Source organism: Dermacentor silvarum, chromosome 3 (assembly GCF_013339745.2).
Source record: "Dermacentor silvarum isolate Dsil-2018 chromosome 3, BIME_Dsil_1.4, whole genome shotgun sequence".
Taxonomy (NCBI): Eukaryota; Metazoa; Arthropoda; class Arachnida; order Ixodida; family Ixodidae; genus Dermacentor; species Dermacentor silvarum.
This window is the reverse complement of record NC_051156.1, coordinates 139,264,153-139,270,405: the sequence shown is the minus strand read 5'-3', so window position 1 is coordinate 139,270,405 and position 6,253 is coordinate 139,264,153. Positions and strand designations below refer to the sequence as shown.

General features: G+C 46.3%; 1 protein-coding gene across 1 annotated transcript in view; it reads left to right on the top strand.

Moving 5' to 3' along the window:
• Positions 1-1,140: 1,140 nt before the first annotated feature.
• LOC119445826 (chondroadherin-like protein) overlaps positions 1,141-6,253 on the top strand; it is a 128,684-nt gene continuing 123,571 nt past the window's right edge. The window contains exon 1 of the mRNA XM_037710119.2: positions 1,141-1,495. The gene's annotated coding sequence lies outside the window, so the exon portion shown is untranslated. The remainder of the gene's footprint in view (positions 1,496-6,253) is intronic.

Genomic DNA, 6,253 nt, shown 5'->3' with positions numbered 1-6,253 from the left:
TATTTTAATGGGGCTTAACATTTTACTGTGTACACCAGTTAATGTTAAGGTACACCATTTGAGGCGTATCTTCAAGCAATACCGTGATCTGTATTGCTTGAGGTCGCGTTCTTGAAAATTGAGCGCTCACTACTTTACTTTCAGTACTGGCAAGTCCCCCTGATAACGCGAAAATACCGGGAACGCTGCGATAAAGAAAGAAAAGACACGGCAAGGTAGATGTCGATTATCATTAGGCGGCAAAATAAGCATATAAGCCCTAAAGGGTGCACACGTTTCTTAAGGTATCCGCATTGTTTTAAACTGGCGTTATGCCCTAGAAACGCAAGAAGAAGAGAAAAAAAAAGAATTCAGTGCCATTTTCTTCTGTGAATGTTTATGACCAGCGGAGTCGTATATATTGGTTGAAATAGACACATACCACATGAATTATAATTTTCTACCGTCTTTATTATTTTGTCACTATGGTGACGTGATTATTTATTATTTTGTCACTACGTTTGTGTTCGCTATGGTAGACGGCCACTGGTTCTGTAACGATGCTTGAGCGGGAATGGGCGCGAAGGCGGCGGGAGGAGTTAGGAGCCTCCCACCGCCTTCGCGCCAATTCCCGCTTCTGCTCACGCCATCGTTCTTCGTATACGCGCGTTGTTCTTCCTCGGTCCGCACAATACGCGGCTTACTCATTACACGGCCGGAACGCAACTGAGATAACGTGCCTATGCAGTGCGTGACGTCACCAGCCATTGGCTATTAAACGCAGCTGGGACACACCAGCGATACGCTTTTACTTTGTATCGAGGCTACGGCGTTTTTGGTCGACGCGCTTGGTCTACGCCCGCAGCGACCCGCTGGAAACTAGCGTATAACAGCTCCGCTGTAAAAAAAAAAAAAAAAAAAGTGCGGGAGAGGAATACGAATTTCGCGCTTTGACCCCCGGCAGCCAGCATTCGCGCTGGCAAGCGTCTGGGCGTAGCAAGTGTCTGCGCTCGAACTTTGAGCGTCGCTCGCCAGATGGCACTCCTTAACACGACGTCCGCCCGGGACGCAGGGCACGTGATCCGTTGCCGAAATCGATGGGCGCCCCCGTGATTTGCGCAAAGCAGCAGCAAGACAGAACCTATTTCCTGCCCTGTGCCGACGAGGCAGGACCTCGCGCGCGCGCGCGCTTTTCCTCGCGGAGTTTGAGAAGCGGAGCGCGAGTTCGCGCCGGCGGTCGGGCCCGAACTTTGTTCGCGGTGAGGGTTCTGCGTTGCGTGCCAGGGGGGCCTTGTGCGCGCGAGGGATCGTGCGGTCAGCGAGCGCCGGATAAACAGCGCTGCTGTGCGTGGCGACATCCGTGGTTCGTTGTGGCGCTTCCTCAATGTGTCGTCACTCTATTGCGCCAATTCGCTACCCCCGTGCCGTCGCTCCGTGAGAAAGAAGAGAAACAAGAAACAAACGAACATGTGTACGATGGATATACCAGACACCTGACGCGCTTCTCTCGCCGGCGGTAAGTGCTCGCTGTAGTCGTATGAGCGTATACCACCGACGTATACTTGTACAGTCAACCGCAAATGTTTGCGGGCCGCGGGATCAGAGGAAACGGTGAATATCCGAGCTGTTTGTGACTGTCCCGGTAAAACCTTACCGCACTATGTTGTTCCCATGTACTAGTGCAGGCTGGAATTCAAATACCAAGTTGTGCTTCCCAGGCTGCGGAGATATTCAGCTTTTTTTTTTTTCGGATCTCCCTGCCCTCAGACTTTTGCGGTTGAATGTACAAGTTCGTCATTTTTATTTCTGGAAGTTTGGGGTTTAAAGACTGCTTACTTCATTTGGTGCCCTGCTTTTTTTTCTCCATTTTTTTTCTTTTACTTGCACGCCAACGTTGCTCAACTGCAATTCTCCCGAATCATGTTTACTATTGAAATATTTGAAATTTACGTTACGCACACTAAAGTGCATCTTACTTTCGCGTTCGCTGTGGGTCCAACATCGCGCCACTGATGAAGCGTAACTGCTGTCGTCATCGACATTACCACCACGCTGTTAGTACAACTCTTACTTCGCAAATAAAGCAACAGAGAGGAAGAACCTAACATTTCATGTGGTAGCGCTGCAAATCAAGTCATGCGCAGCGAGCAATGTCAACATCACCGGAGCGCGACAGCGATATAATCTTTAATAGCGCTGGCGCCCCTAGTTACCTTAAAACTGTGTAACCTATTGGACATGTCGCATAAAGGGCTACAAGAATGCGCCGTTTCCGTATCGTGCAAAAACATTGCGAGAAAAGTTTTATGTTGTAGCATACCTTAGAATTTAACCTCTGCACAGTGTGTTTGGAAGACATTTATGTCCTTCGCGATTTCTGCTGCCGAGCCATATTTGATGCAAAAATTAGACTTCCGTATATATATATTATACTTCGTATGGGATGAGATGCCGGCCCTGAAATGCACAAGCGACATTACGTTAGTGCTATTCGCGCAAGACCTACGAGGCCGGGAAAAGATTGCCAATTTCTCCGCCCCGTTGTGTTTTAAGCTGTATTGTATACAGCAGCCCTCGATTGAAGATAACCTAAATTGGAAATTCGTGACTGTGTAAAATTATAAACGTCTTACGTTATACAGAACCCATTTATTTACGTTTTTATTGGAGCACCTAATCTGTTTTTGACTCTTGAACTTCATTTAGGTTATTTCCACTTTAATACCGGCTACAAAAAAAAAAAAAAAAAAAAAAAACGCACGGAGCAGTAATCGGGTGCCAAGAATACAAAAAGAAAATATAAGAAACAACAAGCGAGGTGACGGAAGGAAAACGACCTTCTTTCGCAGCACCAGCGCATTCAAAAGGAGTCTCCATTTATTTGTCAGGCGGCTTGGCAAAATGAATTCTGTTCGTATCCTTCGGAGCGGAGAAAGCGACTGTAAAAGTGGCCGTCGATGGAGTTCTATTATCATATCAACAGCTCATTAGTTTTCTGCGTGCCATCGACTAAGTTCAATAGTTAAATATATGAAAATTCGTGGAAAACAGGGTTTGTGTCTGCCTCCGTTATCGTTCGTTCACTACGGATTTAGCCTTTCTATGTTTACTCAGCATACATTTTTTTAAACGGTGCTGTGAAGATTGAAATGACGGTTTTGCCGGACTATACTAAACGGAGGGGCAGAATTTCGCATGCTGCAGTCTCAATTTCGGTAAAAACGCCAGTTCTATGGGCATCGGCAAGCACTGGGGAACGCAGGTTGACCCACTTGCACATCAGCAGTGAAAGCCGTCGCTCCCTTTTCTATATTGTTGCTGCGACACCACAGTAGCCACGCATGTCGTGATAGTTTATGCGTTCAAAGCTGCGGAACAAAACACAAGCGGCCGAACTACCTGATGCTGCGCTCCGGCCGTCTGCGGCCAATAGTAAAAATTTATGAGGTGTGTGAAACCGCATAGCCCGGATGCCGAACAGATAAATGCAGGAACGTAGTTTTCATATAGGTCTGGAATCGACACTCAGTGCCGCTGATATAAATGCCTGATACAGATTTTGCCTATATTATTTGTGATCACTCAAGAGCTCCATTTTTTTCTGCAAAGTGTATGATGTATAGGTGCGTCCTCGTTTGGTGAGAAGGTGTGCGACCTATCTCTTTCACGTTATTCAATGCAGAGAAGCTTCCTGTGAAATGCTGTTAAGCTTCCAAGTTTCTGCTACAAATAATGAGTGAAGGGAATTTCAGTTGTAAGCTGTTCGGTTGGTTAGACTGTGTTCCATAGCCGCACCGTTAGCTTAGCAGTGTGTCGGGGTAATCGTTCTTACCGAGTTTCTTATCGGTATTCTGAAACGTGCTGCCACGTGTTCATTAATCCAGTGCCGTGAAGACATATCGGAGTAGGAGGCACTGATAACAAAGGACCTCTTGTGACAATATATTTGGCCATTCTGACAACAACAGCCACTCCGCACACGGATTTGAAAAAAAAAAAACACTTCTCTGGAAGTTGTCGTAATCTGTCGATTGACATTGAAACGCGGGCCGGAATAAATGAAATGGTCCGCATAGTCAAATTCCTCGCGTTCAGTGCACAATGAAGTAAGAAGCTGGGCTGCTTAGTTGTCACGTGAAAAGTACTGACTGATGCTATAAGTGTGTTGAAAAAAGTGAACTGTACGAATCGAATCGTTCGTAAGCTTACCGAAAAGTGTATCAATTCGTAGCCTCTGCAACCCCTGCGAGGGCAGAGCTTGGCTTCGGATAATCGACTCTGAACTGTGCTGCCACCTACTGGTCCGTTCAGGAAGCAGTGACACCGGTCGCCCGCGTTACGCCGTGTGCTGCCACCTATGAAGACATCTGGAAGCTGCAACGCAGCCGCCCTCTTAGGCGTGGATGTGCCGTGTCCTTCGACCAAGTTTTGAGACAGAGCTGTCATGTGGGCTCAATAGTCTCATGCAAATTTTCTTATCAGCACTGACTGATTATAGGTAATGACGAGCAGTTGTATTTCGGCGCATCGCATCAGAAGGCTGTGCAAGCGCTACAGCGCTTCTTGAGATCAACCGGCCTGAGTGAGCGCCTGTGATTGGAACGCTTTTTCTGTTACCTGTTCCTGATTTTTTTCTCTCTTACTTTCTCTTTGCTCTCTTTCTAACCTCTGTATGCCCCACCCCAGTGCAGGGTAGCAAACCGGAAACTCGCCTCTGGTTAACATCCCTGCCTTTCCTCTCTCGCTATATCTCTCTCTTCGGTGGACAACTTTCCCTTCCTTCTTAATACTAATTCTCTTACCGCCTTCCGCCTGTGTAGGGTAACAAACCGGACGTATTTCTGATTGACGGCCCTGCCGTTACCTCCATTTCGTTTGGTTTTTCCAAAAAATGAGTTCACATCTAGGATTAACTGCATGCCAAAGTAGGACATTCGATAGCTCTCGTAGCCAAGGTTTCGAACATTTTCCTGCGACGTCCTGAGCGCATCGCATTGCGAGGGTCGTGGAAGCTCTGTCTTCGGTTTCGTGTACAGCAAATTAGGACACAAAGAGCCTGTTTTATACGAGCAGCACCATATAGTTTCGAGTGACGAAACTGCTGAGAAAAGATGGAGCTGTACTGCTGTGACCCCAAGAGGCATTCTGAAGTATTGCAAGTGTCCAAATTTTTGCTACAGTGATTTAGACGAAAATGACATTCGTGGCAGAGTCAATGTGATGCCACCCGGAGAACTTGGAGCTTTTAAGACAGACACGCTCTGGCAGTGAGTTGGGCAGTCTACTTAAACATTGTTTCAGCAGTTGTCATTCCGCCTACACCACGAATCTTTCCGCTTGCTGATGTTTTTGTCAACAGCTACTTTCACTGCTTTAATAGTTTCACAAATCTGCAAGAGAGTTCTGGCGGTGCACCATATTGTTTCGAGTGACGAAACTGCTGATAAAAGATGGAGCTTCCACTGCTGTGGCAACGAGAGGCACTCTGAAGTACTGCAAGTGTCCAACTTTTTGCTGCAGTAGAGAGAATGCACATCCTTGAAATGGCTACTTTCTTTAAAGCCTAAATTTTTTGCCTATGTCGTAACAATATTCTTTCTTCTTTTTGCGGGAGGGGGGGGGGAGGAGGGGCTGGTTGTTGTGGCTACGGGGGCTTTTTATTTCCCTCCCGCTGCATACCTAACAATTTCCTTTCAAGAATGCCACTTGAACGAGTGGCCTGTCTTGCAAGAACGTACTTACTATGCATACAGCTTTAGACAAAAGAAACAACTCCAAGGCTGCCGGCAACTACTCTTAAGCGACAAAATCAAGTTTTGAAAATGAATCTGCTCCGCCTTACCCAGCTTGCAGCTGTCTTCAAACTTTCAATGATGCGAAACATGTTTTCGTTCCTTGGATTGGTGCGCGCATTCATTCATTCCGGCTGGCCTAATATCGCTTCCTATGCGTGTAAAAAGAAAGAAATGAGTAAAAAACCAAGGTTCCTATCGCTCGCCTTTCAAAATTACAAAACATTTTTTTTTCAATCAGTGCAAGTTGACTTAGGGCAGAATCAAAGCTTTCAAAGTGAGCTTTAGGTGGGACATGCATTTAAACTATTTTTTTTTCGGACCAGAACTTTCAAAGCGCGGTGCACAAATCCCCAATATTGCAGGTGCCGAGCGACTTATAAACTTTCACAAGACAGCTTGCTGATTTGGCTGTCTTGTCAGAAAACACACTTTTTTGAGTTAAAATGTAGAGCTCCGAAATGCCAGGTGTCGTATATCAC